Source organism: Pongo pygmaeus, chromosome 1 (genome assembly GCF_028885625.2).
Source record: "Pongo pygmaeus isolate AG05252 chromosome 1, NHGRI_mPonPyg2-v2.0_pri, whole genome shotgun sequence".
In the NCBI taxonomy this organism is placed as follows: Eukaryota; Metazoa; Chordata; class Mammalia; order Primates; family Hominidae; genus Pongo; species Pongo pygmaeus.
This window is the reverse complement of record NC_072373.2, coordinates 165,657,525-165,674,733: the sequence shown is the minus strand read 5'-3', so window position 1 is coordinate 165,674,733 and position 17,209 is coordinate 165,657,525. Positions and strand designations below refer to the sequence as shown.

Here is a 17,209-nt window from a genome sequence, read left to right as displayed (position 1 = left end):
ACCTCATTGCCCATATCACTATCAGCATTTTGGTCCAAGCCATTCAACAAGTCTCTAGGAAGTTCCAGACTTTCCCTCATCTTCCTGTTTTCTTCAGAGCCCTCCAAACTCTTCCAACCTCTGCTGGTTACCCAGTCCCAAAATCACTTCCATATTCTCAGGTATCTTTATAGCAGTGCCTCGCTACCTCATTGCCAATTTTCTGTATTAGTCCATCCTCATACTGCTATACAGATACTACATGAGACTGAGGAGTTTGTAAAGAAAAGAGGCTTAATTGACTCACAGTTCCACGTGGCTATGGAGGCCTCGGGAAACTTGTAATCACGTTGGAAGGCAAAGGGCAAGTAAGGCATGTCTTACATGGTAACAGCAGGGGATTGGGGTGGGGGAACTACCAAACACTTTTAATGCATCAGATTTAGTGAGAACTCACTATTATGAGAATAGCATGGGGGAAACTGCCCCCATGATCCAATTACCTCATACCAGGTTTCTCCCTAACATGTGAGGATTACAATTCAAGATGAGGTTTGGGTGGGGACACAGAGCCAAAACATATCATGAACCATAAAAGCATAATTCAAATGAAAGTTATTATATTATCTTAATACAAAGTATCTCTATAATAGAAGTTTTTTTATAGGAATCCATATATCAATACCATTTTTGTATGCATTTACCTTTTCTATCATACTGTGAGATCACAGAAGCATTTATCTATCTTTATATCCTCATGGGCAACCATCTTGTTCAGTCTTCACTGTATAGGTGCTTGTATAATGTTTATTGAATTGAATTAATGTTGGTGGTTACTTATCCTCATTGTTGCTAAATTTTATAATGTGTATGTAAGGAAAATACCTAGGTCATTGAAGGATAAGTCTAGGTAGTAGTATATAGAACAATACTCAGATGTTTTCAGGGAAAATGAGTCACATGCATTTGTTTGGCTTTCTGCTTAGAATTAATTCTCTCCCTCTTTTCAAAAAACCTGGAAGCATCTGTTTACAGCATGTTTTACTGAATATTTTAAGCCCACTCTGGAGTCCCACTTCTCAAAAAAAAGGATTCACTTCTAAATATTGCTACCCATTGACAGTGCACCTGGTCACCCAAGAGCTCTGATGGAGATGTGCCAGGAGATTAATGTTCTTTTCATGCCTGCTAGTACAGTGTCCACTCTGCAGCTGATGGATCGAGGAGTGATTTTTACTTTCAAGTCTAATTATTTAAGAAATACATTTCATAAGGCTGTAGCTTTCATAGATAGTGATTTCTCTGATGGATCAGGGCAAAGTAAATTAAAACCTTCTGGAAATGATTCACCATTCTAGATGCCATTAAGAACATTTGGGATTCATGGAAGGAGGTCAAAATATCAACATTAATAGGAGTTTGGAAGAAGTTGATTCTAACCTTCATGGATGACTTTGAGGGGCAAGATTTCAGTGGAGGAAGTCACTGCAAATGTGGTAGAAATACCAGAAAAACTAGAATTAGAAGTAGAGCCTGAAGATGTGCCTCAATTCGTATAATCTCATGATAAAACTTAGACAAATGAGGAGTTGCTTGTTATGGATGAGCAATGAAAATAGTTTCTTGAGATGGAATGTACTCCTAGTGAAGATGCTGTGAACATTGTTGAAATGACAACAAAGGACTTAGAATATTACATGAATTTAGCTGATGAAACAGCAGCAGGGTTTGAGAGGATTGGCTTCAATTTTTTAAAGGAGTTCTACTATAGGTAAAATGCTGTCATATAGTATCACATGCTACAGAGAAATCTTTTGTGAAAGGAAGTCAATTTGTGTAGCAAACTTTATTGTTGTCTTATTTTAAGAAATTCCCACAGCCACCCCAGCCTTCAGCTACCACCATCCTGATCAGTCGGCAGCCACCAACATCAAAGCAAGACCATCCACCAGCAAAAAGACTATAATTTGCTCAAGGCTCAAATGATCATTAGCATGTTTTAGCAATAAAATATTTTTAAATTAAGGTATGGCAATATTTTTAAGACATCATGATATTGCACACTTTATAGACTATATGTAGTGTAAAAATAACTTTTATATGCACTGGGAAACCAAAAACTTCATGTGACTCTCTTTATTGCCTTACTCACTTTATTCCAGGGGTCTAGAACTGAGCCGCAGTATCTCCAAGGTATGGCTTGGAGTGTTTAAAAGGCAGGCTATCATTGCTGCCTGGAAGGATTTCAAGTGACTCCTCTACAATTTTACTTGACTATTTTGTAGCAGTTGACATGTAAACCTCTTTTTTGAAACTCTCTTATCGTTTGGTTTCTATAAAATTACTTTCTGCTATTTATCCTCTTATGTCTCTGTTTAATCCTTATTTTTCCTCTGGGGCTCATTTTTCTTTATTCTGTTGCTCAAAGTAGATGTCCCCACATATCCTCTCTTACCATCCTCCTCACCTCACTAATCATTATCTTCCTGAATGTTCTAAGTTTAGCCAGCTTCCCAGCTTCTGCCACATGCTGGTGAATTCACAATCTCTAGCTCCAGACCTGGTCTATTTCTGAGTTTATTTATCGAATAACCACCTTCAGGACACACATCTCACTGTGATTTTCCTGTAGGTACCACAAAACAAACTTTCCTTTGAATTTGCTCCCCAGTCTGGGTTCCCTGTCATATTCAGTATTACCTTCATTCTGGTTACACTGGGAATTTTTCCTCACCATTTTCCACTCAGTACTTCTCCAGGTTTTATCCATTTTGACCTAACAAGAGTCATTGTCCAAGTAAGGGTATGAATAAATAAGTGAATATTTGTCAAGTATTCACTAAGTACTAGACCCCTGGCTGGGCATCTCCCTGTGCATTGCTCTTGTTTAGTCTAGACACCAGCTGGGCATCTGCCTACGGATTGTTTTTCTTGCTTGGTCTAGACACCTGGCTGGACATCTGCCTATGTGTTGCTCTTCTTATTTGGTCTGGAAGCTGAGTGGGCATCTGCCTATGCATTGTTCTTATTTCATCAAGACACCTGGCTGGACACCGGTCTGTGTGTTGCTTTTCTTTTTGTGGTCTAGATACCTGGATGGACACCTGCCTATGGGTTGTTCTTGTTTGGTCTAGACACCTTGTTGGACATTTGCCTATAGGTTGCTCTTATTTGGTCTAGACACCTGGCTGGACGTTTGCCTATAGGTTGCTCTTGTTTAGTCTAGACACCCCGCCGGGTACCTGCTTGTGCATTGCTCTTCCTTTTAGGCCTAGGTACCCAGCTGTGCATCTGCCTGTGTGTTGCTCTTGTTTGGTCTAGATACCGGCTGGGCATCTGCCTATGAGTGGCTCTTGATTGGTACACTGACTTGTGACGTAGGTCTCATTGTCCTCTATTCATTGAAAAGGAAATTTGGCTCAGATTCTGTAGCTAAAAATGAGTCTTGAATCCCCTTTCTTTTTCCCTTGCTGCTGTGGTAAATTTAGATCCCCATTTCTCTTCTAGAAGAATAATTAATGTAGAAACCCCCCAAAAGGTTTCCCTGCTTCTCTTCCCTCTTTTTCCACACATCCTAAACACACACTGAGTATTTTGAAAAAATCTCCTCTGTAACTGCATTTCTCAAAAGCCTCTGATGGCTCCCTTTACATCTAAGCTCACTTTGGAGACCCTGCACCCCCATCTTCTGCTCCTTTTCCTTGAGTCCTCTGGGCTCTAGCCTCAGGAAATCCCTTTCATTTCTTCAGAATCACCCACCTCCATCACCGCTCCATACTTTTGATCACATTATTGTTTCATCCTACAGCACACTGCCAGCCGCCTCTGACATGTAAAACATTGCTCATTCCTAAGGATCCAACTTCCTTGTCACCTTCCGTCACCCTTCTAGATAAGAATTTCTTGTTTGTTGTAACAGGTTGGCTTTCTGAGTAAGCAGACTCTGAGATGGACCTTGGCAGCCTATGAAGGAAAGGAGGAAAGGAGAATTGAGAGTGGGAGAGAGCAGGGCTTCTACACAGTGTCAGCAAAGGCCTCTGCCAACCCCAGGACTGCTTGGAAGCTGGGGTGGCCTTCCAGGGTTGTGTTGGCTCAGCTATGACTCTTTATGACTTTACTCTATGGCATATTCTTACTGCAGATTTTTGATTTTTTAAGTTAGATGCCTACCTGACCTTGTGCTTATTTTTATTTATTTATTGTATGCCAAGTGCCCAATCCAGTGCCTTGCCCATAGCACCTACACAGTAAATTCTTACTGAAAGAAAGAATGAAAGTCACTAAGATTTTTGTTGTGCTTTTGTTTCCTCTTCTGTATAATGGGATAACCAAGACTTTTGAAGGACTTCGGTGAAAAAAGGATTGCGATTGTGATTTGCTGTTAGTTGGCAGTGGTTTCCTTAGCTAAGCAGCAAATCAGCACACATCAATGTACCATGATGTGGAGTGACACAGACTACACAAATGAATAATGGTATTCTAGAGTCACATGAAACCATCTATGATAAGCCCAGACACACAATATATACAAAACAATCAGTCCGTTCCTTCTTAGTACCTCATAAACCATTTTATACTTTCATTTTATTCTTACCATAGATACCAAGGGCAATTATAAGCTTCCTTTTACAGATGAGAAGTTCTGATCTACCTAAAGTCAATGAGCAATTGTTGGTATTGACGTGGCTTAACATTATGTGTCCTGACTCCTAGTCAATGGCCTCCCTGAGATAGATTGCTTAAGATGAAGAGATGTATTTCCATCACTGTATTCTGCCTACTGACACTTGAAACTCTTTGTATCTAAAACCATACCTATAAATAGTCTCTCTACCCACCCAAACTTCCTCCTTGGCCCATGTTCCGTATGTCAATTAACAGCAGGTTCATTTTACTAGTTACCTAATCTTGAGACCCAGAATAAGTTCTGACTCCTTCCTGGCTCTCCCTCGTAAAGACCTTCTCTCAAGTGACAAGCATGTGGTGGTTACCGTGCCAGACACCAGGATAATGAAGTGTATTGGTGAGAGGGGAGAGGAGGAGAAAAATCAACAGACAAGTTCAATTATGTTAAAATGCTAAGTGCTGTGATGATAAAGGTGAACCCTGGGCACTTGACCCAGGTGGTGAGCTCTGAGCCGGGTCTTTTAAAAATGGTAAGAATTATCCAGGTGATGTGCTTGTGGCAAGCATGCATTTTGGAATCAATAGAATGTGCATGCAGAATGGATCATTGTTTAAGAGGGAGTTGAGTATCAGAAAATAAGAGTAGTGCTAAGCCAGATTTTAATGGGTCGTTTATATCAGTCTGAGGTGTTTTGTTTGGGTTTGTTTGGTTGTGTTTTATCTGTTTTTTACCCTGAAGGCAACCAACTGAGAGATTTTAAGCAGGGGAGGCAAAAGAGCTTTATGGAAAATGGAAGGAAGTGTAGTTAGCCTGGAAGAAGGAGTACCTGGGACCAGACTATTAAGGTCATCTAAGAGTGAAAGGAAGCCGGTGGAAAGGGGCCATGGCATAAGCAAAATGGCTAGATGCAGGTTGAGTGGGATGGCAAGAAGTAGAGAATTGGTGTAGACCACTCTTCTTAGTTGCGTAGCTGAGACAAGGGGAAAGATTACTGATAACTTAGGATATAGGAATGTTTTTCATCATTATTGCTTATTTTTTTTAAGTTAGAGAAACTTAAAAATGTTTATATGCCAAAGACAGAGAAAGAAGCGAAGCAAACAGATGGGAAAATGGAGATTAATGTCTCAACTTAGTTGCCCCGAACCAAACTGAACATCAGAGTCACCTGGGGTGCTTTGCAAAAAAAAAAAAAAACAAAACAAAACAAACAAACAAAACTATTGTTCAGCTGCCATGCAGACCTAGTGAATCAGAATGTTGGCTTGGTAATCTGTGGGTTCTAAAAATTGTGATGATCATCGAGGCTTGAGAACTAAATTTTTGTTAATTTTCTGTTATTTATTTTATAAATACTTGAAGATCACCTTGACCTTTGGGTCCTCTGGGAATGGTCTACCATATAGGAAGAAGAGAGAGTGGTGGAGCCCCACTGGTTTTGGATTATCCCAGAAGTTTATTCTAGATTCCATGAACCCATGACCAGGCTGTCTCAAGTGAATTAAGGACAGAATGGACTGGTTATTTTTGCATTATATAATCAACCTAAAATGGACATAAAGAGCTATGAGCTCAGAACACAATCAAGGGTTTGAGGATGCCTGCTCCTTAGTCATAGACTAAAATAATAACAAGGAGATAGGAAAGGATTATTGAATTGCCCCCAGGAACAGGCTTGGTCAACTGTCATTGGTTTAACTTTTGCAATGGGCCTTAACTGGCATGATCAATGTGGTGGCAGATCACTGAGCAACATGGCCTAGGTCCCATTCAGGGCACAGGGTTGAAGTCACTCCCCGCTTTCTGAAGCAGAATATCCTCAGCTTAGAAAATGGTAATAATGGCTGGGTGCAGTGGCTCATGCCTGTAATCCCAGTACTTTGGGAGACCGAGGTGGGTGGATCTCCTGAGATCAGAAGTTCAAGACCAGCCTGGCTAACATGGTGAAACCCCATTTCTACTAAAAATACAAAAAATTAGCCAGGTATGGTGGCATGTGCCTGTAATCCCAGCTACTCTGGAGGCTGAGGCAGGAGAATCACTTGAACGCGGGAGGCGGAGGTTGTAGTGAGTCAAGATCATGCCATTGCGCTCCAGCTTGGGCAACAAGAGTGAAACTCCGTCTCAAAAAAAAAAAAGTAACCTGTCTATGCCTTGGTTTCCTGAATAATAAATAAAACCTACCTCATAGATTAAAAAAAAAATAGCAATAACGATGGATAATAAAACTTACCTCAAGACAAATAGCAATAACAATGAAAGACATTCCTATATCCTAAGTTATCAGTAATCTTTCCCCTTGTCTCAGGTACACAACTAAGAAGAGTGGTCTACACTGATTCTCTACTTCTTGCCATCCCACTCAACCTGCATCTAGTCATTTTGTTTATGCCATGGCCCCTTTCCACAATAGTCTGGTCCCAGGTACTCCTCCTTCCAGGCTAACTACACTTCCTTCCATTTTCCATAAAGCTCTTTTGCCTCCCCTGCTTAAAATTTCTCATAGGGTTGTTGTAGTAATTAACTGACGTAATGTAGATAAAAGCCTTACCTGGTACATGGTCAAGTGCTCAATATACTTAACACCCCTGGAGCAGCATAAAGAGTATCCAGTGGTCCCTGAAATATATGGCCCCTCCAGAATAGTATATGGCAAAATAATACTCAAGATGTAAGTGGGAGGTGGGAATTGGGAAGGTGGGATACAGTATGATGCCAGAAATTTTGTTTGGAATCCTCAGAATGTTAATTTATTTTCTTCTCCTCCAAAATGTTTGCTGTTGTACAGAACATTACTGAGAGGTGCTAAGTTTTGTTCTGTTGAGGAATTATGTGTGTTTTCGTTTGTCTGTGTCTCTGTGTATTTAGGATAGCTCTTGTATTTTCTATTTGGCAAGCGCGGGAGGTAGACAGCTTGGTGTGTTTTTCTGAGTGGTGTTGGGCTGGGCATCAGGAAGCCCAGATTTCCTTGAGGTGGGAGGCAATAAGCTTTCCATTACAAATATGTTCTATGTGTCCCTACCTCTGGTGGACAATATTGTTGAGAAAAACAGAAGTCACAACCCAACAAAAATCCATCTTTTTCCCATAGATGAGGTGGTTTAAGAATTAAAGAGGGCAGGCAAGGAGTTTGAGGGACATGGTTGGTTTTGTTTTGACTGCAGAGGCTGATGACATAAGAACTAGTTAGATGTAGATGGTGAAATTGGAAGGAAAACGTCTGGGGGTCAGAGAATCTGGGGCCCATCTGTTAGAATTATTCATGGAGAGTTTAGTATACTATATGCTGGAAGGTCTTGAGACTCAACAAATGGGAAGTGAGAATGCCTGAAACGGGGAAGGCATATTTTTTCAGCTGTGTATCTGAAAACAGTTTGTGTGCTGTGGCTGAAGAAAAATAAGCCAATGGTTATTACAAAATTGTGAGGTTTTGCTTAGAATTAGCATAGTAACTCTAAGAAATAGTCAGTTTGTTGAAGTCCTTACACGGAGGATGATGGAGGAAATAGAGCTTGTCAGAAGAACTGTTTCCTTCCATTTCGTGATATTACTTTGTCAGTATTTTATAGTATGGAGATCAAATAGAACCTGTATTCGAGAGCCTTACATATTGGAATGCTCTGGGCAAGAGCATCTTGGAATGCTGGTAGGCACTGGAGGTCGGATCTAAGAGCACCTCTCTCTCAGGTACCATCATCTGTATTCTCACTGCTGCATGCCAAGAATCTTCCCTTGGTTTAGTAGAAAGTGTTCTAGACCCAAAAGCAGAGGGCATGATCCCCGCACTGTGCCTTACACATAGTCAGGACTCAATAAATATTTGATAAGGCAAGAAGGAGGGGGAAAAAGCAAGATGACTTACTAGATCCATTGGTCAGAATTTGCCTCCTCTAGTTTTAATAACTGTATGGACATAGATAAGTTGCTTCACTTGTCTCAGCTTCAGTTTTCTGCTTTGTAAAATGACAGTAATTATATTGACTTTATAAAATGAATTGTTATGAGATTTCAAAAATATATAAGCAAAATATCTAGAATGATACCTGGTCTCTTATTGTTATTTTTATCTAAATCTCATCTCCCTCTTTACTTATTATCATCTGCTTGGCACCCTGGGAATTTTTCATTGGTAAAGGTTTAGAGAAGGAGAAGTGGGCTGGCAGCACCATATCTTATCAGTTTTTTCATCCAGGCATCATAGGCCTTCAATGTTTTAATTTTTTAAAGCAGTTTGGACTTTTCTGAGCTGCTGTGAACTTTTGTTAATATAAAATAGAGACCCTATTGACTTTGGAAACAGTGAGTATCTATATATCTTCCCTCCCTACCTACATGTAGCTGTTTAGAAATGTGACTTCATAGTGATCACCACAGAGACTGTCCTTACAGTGCAACCTCCTTCATAAGCAGATTTCTAATTCATATGAATATTAATATCAACAGGAGTGCATTGTCCCTTAAAGTAGAGACAGACCTCATCCCCTCCTAAGGGGTTCACAGATAGAATTAAGAGATTCATCCATTTGGATGTTAAATAAATTAGATCTTTATTTTAATTGATCTCTAATTCAATCGTAAATTAATGTAACAATCCACAGTGTACTTCTCATGCCAGCGATTTTCGCCATCAAAGAAATCATGGCAATTTTCATCTCACATAACAGTTGTTGAATATGTCTTGAAATATCATGTATGCTCATCATGATTTCCAAATCATGGAAGGTATGAGACCTACCATACTCTTTCTTTCTTAATGCATTAATCTTTCTTAATGCATTAATAGGAAGCACATATATTATCATAAACTTACATTTGTAATATTTTGGAAACTATTTTTTATAATAGGTTTCTTTTGTGATCTTAAATGTTTTATTTGTATGCTTTACAAAGATTCTGTCTTCTCCAGACTACCAAAGCCTTTATGGAACAGAAACTATTAAGAGCCTGTGCCTTAGAGTTGGCTGGAGGAGGAATGTCCCGAACTTACAGCCAACTAGAAAGATTCCTACTACACAGTCTTTAGTGGGACCAAATTCACCTTCCACTGGCCCACTGATAGTCTGGTGGGCTCTATCCAAATAATCTTAAATTATTAGGTATCATTCCTGCTTGTAAGGGCTTTAGAGTAAAAGATTTTATGGTTGCTTTGATAATTAATACTTAAAATGGTAAATACTTGAAATGCTTGTAATGAGAATACTTGAAATGAGAAAACACTTCCTCTTGCCCTTGCTCATCAGTGGTCACAGTGAGCTACCTGTGATGGCTCTGTGTTTTTAAAAGACTGACATTAAATTTTCTCCATATGTTCATCTAAATAACCTTTCCCTGGTACCACTTGGACATTCCATATATATAATCTTGGGCCATTGGTAGTAGTCTCATAGTGCTGACTTACATCTTCTAAGTCAGTAGGAGTGAGGATGCTCCCCTCTTCCCCTTTTTTTGGATAAACTTGATCAAAGCCAGCTGGAAGTTTGTTCTTCCTCTCTAGTTGTAAATCTGTATACTTCCTTCCCCATGGAGCTTAAGGCTTCCTGTGTAAGATATACTAAACACATAGCTACATAAAGAATACACAGGACGTTACCAGTTTTTGCTGTGAAGGAAAATGCCAGGTACTATAAGAGAGGATAAGAATCGAGAGTGGTCAGGGGAGGATCTCTGAGAAGGTGGAATTTCAGGCAAAACCTGAAGGATTAAAAAAGAACTATATGAAAAGTGAAGAAAGAATTTTCCCAGGCCTAAGGATCACCTTGTACCAAGGGCACGTTTGTGGAACTGAAAGAATTGGCTCTTGATGTACAGTGTACTGAGTTGAAGGGGGAAGAGGTGAGGTTGGAGAATAGGAAGGAGCCAGGTCATGCAGGGCCTTGTAGAGTTTGAATTTAATGCTAAGTGTAGTACAGTAGGGAACCTTTGAAAGGTTTTAAGCAAACCAACAGGGGATTTGATTTACATTTTAGAAAGAAGCCTTTGGATGCTATATAGAGAGTAAATTTAAGGTCAGACAGCTTGCCAGTCTTAAGAGATAGGACTTGAACCTGTGGCTTTTCATTCCGAGTCCATTCTGATTTACCAGGGTCTTTTTTCTAGTTGATAAGTACCAACCCGAATTAAATAGAAAATGCAAAATAGCACCAGGCCTTTTCCAAGTGGCTTTCTTGTACTTGCTCAAGTTGACAGTGAAAAATAAAAGCCACCTAACGCTCGTGTCTCTAACCTGTTGAACAACTCAAAATAATTAAGAGATCGCAACTGTACCATTTCTCAGTTATGTAAAAACCCCATCTCTTATCTAACATACGCTATTTAGTGTTTAAGGTTGCTCAGATTCATACATGCACTATCAGCTCTGCCTATTAAGCAGTAGCTTGTGTCTGTGCGATTTTCCAGGTAAACCAGCCTGAACTACCCAGCTAATGTTTGCCAGCTTTAGCCGTTCAGCAGTTTGTTTTTCTTTATAAGATTAAATGGTCAGTTTCACCTTAGGTTTTATTCCAATTATGAAATCATTTCGTTTTGTTATGCCTCTGCTTAATTGTACTTATTTACATTGTATGTACAAACTAATAAATCTGTTATTTTGATTGAGAAACCCCTGCATGTTTATATATTTATTCTGCCTGTCAAGAATACTCAGTAAGTTTTTTATCTGTTGATTGCTAATTCATCTAGCATGTATTTCTTAACACGGAAGTACTATATGTAGTGTTAAAGGCAAGCACACCTAAATCAATCAAATCATGCTGTGCTCTTGCCACCTTGAGCATGTTAGTTCTGCATCTATAAGATGGGAATAAAATAACAAACCCATAAGGTAACTATGAAAAGTAGTACACCATAGATGAAACTGTTTTGTATGATGGTCAATACATTTTCACTGTTTTATTAAAACAGTTTTATTGAAGTATAACTGACATCCAATAAACTTTAACATGTACAGTTAGTAGATTTGGACATGTATAGATCCATGAAATCACACAAGCAGACTTTTTATCTCTCCGTTTATCTATTTCTATGCTGGTTGCATTGGAAAACTTCCTTAATCAAGGCAGTGGTATTCAGAGAATGAAGTGTCTAGGTTTTAAGACATATTTAAAATTGTCATTGCTTCTATATTGATGTAGTCACAATATTTAATTTATTTTTTTATTAAATTTGGCAGTAGATTGGGTTTGGTGGCTCATGCCTGTAATCCCAACACTTTGAGAGGCCGAGGTGGGCAGATCACCTGAGGCCAGGAGTTCAAGACCAGCCTGGCCAACATAGTGAAACCCCGTCTCCACTAATAATACAAAAATGAGCTGGGCATGGTGACAGGTACTTATAATCCCAGCTACTCTGAAGGCTGAGGCAGGAGAATCGCTTGAACCTGGGAGGCAGGGGTTGCAGTGAGCCAAGATTGTGCCACTGCACTCCAGCCTGAGCAAGAGTGAGACTCTGCCTCAAAAAAAAAAAAAAAAAATAGCATTAGAAGAAAATAAGATTTTAGAACTTAACACACAAACATACAGATAATCCCAGCCTGTGTGCTACAGATACCAATCCTGCAGCTCTCAGAGAATGTGTGCCTCAATGTGAAAAGAACTAGGAATCTCTGCTTTAGGATACAGAGATGAATCAGGTATAGATCTTGCCCTCAAGGATCTTAGAATCTAGGGATGGAGGAGCTGGAACGTATCTTTAACACCGATAATGTGGAGTAGAAGGTAGGAAGAGGTAAAACACCGGAGGAGGATTTAAGAGGGTGCAGTAACTTCTAACTTGGGGATGCACTTCACTGAGGAAAAAACCATTTATTGCCTCCTGCACATGTGTCTGTCTGAGGTAGGTGTAGGTGTGTAGAGCAATTCAGACAGATACAGACCCTGCCCATTAATCACTTAAATCCTAATGCTGTGCATCACCGCTCGATGGATTGGGCGTCTGCCCAGCTTTTTTCCTGGACCACTTCCAACATTTTTGAGGAAAGAGTGAGTGAGTGTGAAGGACCCTGTGGCTGGACACCAGCCCAAGTTATCCAGTGGCTAGACACCTAACTGACTCATAGGAATGGAGGAAGCCCCCTCTGGGTTGCCTGTGTGGATAATAAGGCTCTCATTCACCTCCACATCTAGGTCAGAGAGGGGCCACCTGGGATGCACAGCACATTGATAGATTACTTCTGGGCCCCGGGGGCCTCATTACCATCATATCCATCATCTTCTGCTAGTACCAAATAATGGATGTAATTTAATCAGATGCGAAAGGAGTCCTCAGCAGGAGAATTGGAGAAACCTTGCCTGAAAGTGTGCTATAGTGTTGGAATGATTATAATGAACCAGAATGATCTTTTGTGGTGAGACTAAATGTATCATGCACTATATGAGTTCTGATTTATTTTTAAAACATTCTTGCTCCCATTGGCTCCCCTTTTAATAGTTTCTGTAGCCTGTTTATTGTTACAGATGTTACTTTTAAATGAGGTCATTGAGCTTTCCTTTACTTCCAAAGGCAATGTTTGCCTTTTTATTAAGGGGTTGGCAGGGCTGTCTGGAGAACAGTGCTAATGTGAGATCAAGGTTAAAGCTTCAGACCCCAGGAGACTAGGTGGAGAAAAAGCCTCTTCCATGTTTACACACACTCATGTCAGCCAGATGTCTCACAAAGGGCAAGTTTCCTGGCGGAGAGGCGAGAAGACAGGCATTGTGGTCACAGACTGCCTTGACTCTCATGGCCCCTTCTTGCCCACTGTGAAACCTCAGGCATGTCAAAAACAAGCTCCCTGAGCCTGTTTCCTCAGCTGTCACTTGGAGATAATAATTTTTATTCCTAGGACTTTTGTGAGGATAAAAGGTGTTACAGCCCCTTGGTATGCATGAGGGACCTGGGGAGGGCAATGGGTGTAATAGCTAAAAGTCTAAGGCTTTGGAAATGCTTTAAGTCCTATGTGTAGTATATTTTGCATAGCTTTGTTAGAGGACTGCTGACCAAATCTAGCTTGCCAGTGATTTTTGTAAATAAACTTGTATTGGCACACAGCCCATTCATTCATTTACAAATGTCTATGTCTGCCCTCTCAAAGATAGATTTGGGTCGTTATGACAAAGACCTTATGGTCTGCAAAGCCAGAAATTTTTTTTTGTATTTTTATTTTTTATTTTTTATTTATTTATTTTTTTATTATACTTTAAGTTTTAGGGTACATGTGCACAATGTGCAGGTTAGTTACATACGTATACGTGTGCCATGCTGGTGTGCTGCACCCATTAACTCGTACTATCTGGCCCATTACAGAAGTTGGTCAATCACTGTACCAGACTGAAGGAAAGTTTCTATACAGAGATCTGGTCATTTAAAGCAGTGAGGGATAGGGGATGAGTGGGAATTCTAACGTGTTCCTGCAAAAAGTCAAATACTGAATGTTGTCACTTATAAGTGAGAGCTAAATAACGTGTGCATTTGGACAGAAAGAGTAGAATGATAGACATTGGGGACTTGGAAAGGTGAGAGGGTGGGAGGCGGGGTGAGGGATGAGAAATTACCTAGTGGGGACGGGCGCGGTGGTTCACGCCTGTAATCCCAGCACTTTGGGAGGCCAAGGCAGGCGGATCACTTGAAGTCGGGAGTTCAAGACCAGCCTGTCCAACATGGTGAAACCCCGTCCCTACTAAAAATACAAAAATTAGCTGGGCATGGTGGCGAATGCCTGTAATCCCAGCTACTTGGGAGGCTGAAGTGGGAGAATCACTTGAACTCAGAAGGCAGAGGTTGCAGTGAGCCGAGATTGCACCACTGCACTCCAGCCTGGGTGATAGAGTGAGACTCAGTCTCAGAAAAAAAAAAAGAAAAAGAAATTCCCTAATGGGTACAATGTACACTATTCATGTGATGATTACCCTAAAAGCTCAGACTTCATCACTACACAATATATCCACGTAACAAAACTGTATTTGTACCCCCTAAATCTATAAAAATAAAAAAAAAATTTTTAAAGTGTTCCTAAATGTCTATGGAGTTTGCTCTATTCTGATTTAAACACCTGAAACCTTAGTGCGTGTTAAAAGACTGGTTTGTTGAGGTGAGAATTAAGTGCTATATGTGGGAGCATTAGCACAAAGCTGTCACATGCAGATGCCAGGTAGATGTTTGCTAAGTCGAGATGTTCACTAGAGTCGAGTCTCCACTATATTTCATCAGTCCCCACATAGGCATAACCCTGTTTGGCTCTGGGCATATGTTTCTGGGAGTGGGCAGGTTGACAGAGGCATCACCATGGGGCAATTTTATGGAATAGTCACATGTTGTTCCAGCATTTTCTTCTATGTAAGTTATTGTTAACAATTAGCCTAAAATGAGGTTTATTGACCAATGTCTTTATCTTTGCCTCATGCTTTGAAATTGTTCCAGTGATAGGTGAAGCCAGCACTAAAGTCATACCTGAGTATGTACATGCTAGAAATAAAGATGAAACTGGCATTTTAACACCAACCACAAATTTTAATGGCTGTCACATGTGTTAATTTTTGGAACGCTATCAAAATATTTGCCATGGCTCAAAAAGGTAGTCCACAGATAACATATTGCTAATGGCAGAAAGACCTCTGCAAGGTAAATAAAACGTTAAAAATGGTGATCCTCACTCGGATGGAAAAAGGGAAAGGAGTTGAATATATTGTCACTCCGCACTCTACATCATATGTAGATGGCAACAGCAAATGCTGTGCACTTATGTACACTGTCCTTTAATAAGTCATTGAGAGGAATTTGGCCTCTGACTTCCTGTCTTGCTAATTGAGCACTCCCTGTAGTTACCCTGCTGTAAAGCTCTCACTCCCCTCCTCTTGCACATTGGTCATCTTGGGAGGTGGGTATGTTTTCAAGGTACATGCCCAAATGGCAAAAGTCCACCATACTTTGTAGAAGGCGCCTAGCATAATGCCTAGAGGTTCACAGGCACTCAGTCAGCACTTGTTCCCAACACCATCTCAATGACAACAGGTAGATCTTTCCTATCTTTGGATTTCCATAGCCCTTCTGTGTACCTCACCCAAGCTCTTAATCAGATACTGTGATAATTAATTAAAAGTTTATTGTGTATTTCCAATCTCCCTCAATTAGTCTTTCTTTTGTAGGTAAGGATTTAGTATTTTTTTTCTCCTTACCTCCATTCCAAAAAGCTGTTCCCTGCCCATGGTAGGCCAAGAACAAATCATGAAAAGTTGATCAAAGCCAAGCAGACATCAGAATAATAGTGGATATAAATACAGTAAACTAGAGACAGCAGAGACTGGAAGCAAGGCCTGTCTGTTTCAGATAAAATCTCGGGGCTGGGCACGGTGGCTTATGCCTGTAATCCTAGTACTTTGAGAGGCCAAGGCAGAAGGATCACTTGAGGCCACGAATTTGAGGCCAGCCTGGGCAACATAGTGACACCCTGTCTCTACAAAAATAAAAAAAATTAGCTGAGCATGGCAGTGCCCACCTATAGTCTTAGCTACGCAGGAGACTGAGGCAGGAGGATCACTTGAGCCCAGGAGATCAAGGCTGCAGTGAGCTGTGATTGCACCACTGCATTCCCACCTGGGCAACAGAGTGAGACCCTGTCTCAAAAAATTTTTTTAAATAAAAAAAATAGAATAGGAATTCAGTCCTGCTAATATAACAAACCTTCAGAACAGGACAGCCACTGTCCTGAGTGCCAAGGAGACAGAGTAGACCATCGTCTTACCTTCTTGGAGTTCATGATGCTCTAGAGGAGAGGAGGCAGGCACATGACTGTTGCACCTGAGTTCACAGGGAACCATCACCCCCACAATATCCTGCAAATCTTTGCAGCTCCCATTTCATAGTGTAATTCCTGATGCTACATATGGTATAAAAACATAATACCATAATTAGTCCACCCACTTTTATTTGAGGCCGAAGGATTTAGTGAGAAACACAGAGTCAGAAGAGCTATGTTCAAGACATGATCTTACCACCTACTAGCTGTGGATATTCATTTGTGTAGGAACTATTTACATTCACTGTGCATGCATTTTTCTAGGCTACAGGGGGGACAAGGCCAAGTTCTTCATTGCATGGACCTTAAAATGTAACTGGGGGTGGGGAGGGAGAAGAGAAGGATGAACTGGTATTAAACAAACGATATTTCAGATGGTGATAAATGCTATGAAGAAAATAAAACGTGGCAGTGTTATAAAGGGCCATTTAATTTATTTGAGCTTCAGTTTCTTCATTGCTATCTGAAGATAAGACCACATATAATGTATTATTTTGTGAAACTTAAATATCCTGTGTGAAAGCTCTTTGTCTGCAGTAGAGGTGAAGATCCATCATCATTGTTAGAGTCATATCTCAGCCCTTGTAGTCATATAAACAGATCCTTATTTGATCACATGGGTGTTTAAAGCTTAATGTATTTTCTGGTCAAATACACCTCATGCATTCCTTCCTTTTTAACTTTGCTCAGAATCTTCCCACCACTGAATTTCTTTTTGTTCCATTTCCATCTGTATAAGTCTGCTTGTATATCAATTATTACAATAGGGCTTGTTTTGTGCTCATCTTTGTATATCTTGCCAAATGTAAAGTAGTGACCAGCACATAGTAAGTGTG

The 17,209-nt window shown here is 40.2% G+C and overlaps 1 protein-coding gene across 3 annotated transcripts in view; it reads left to right on the top strand.

The window, feature by feature from the left end:
* Window positions 1-17,209, top strand: part of CACHD1 (cache domain containing 1) — a 224,032-nt gene that overhangs the window by 142,361 nt on the left and 64,462 nt on the right. The gene's annotated exons all lie outside the window — the stretch shown is intronic.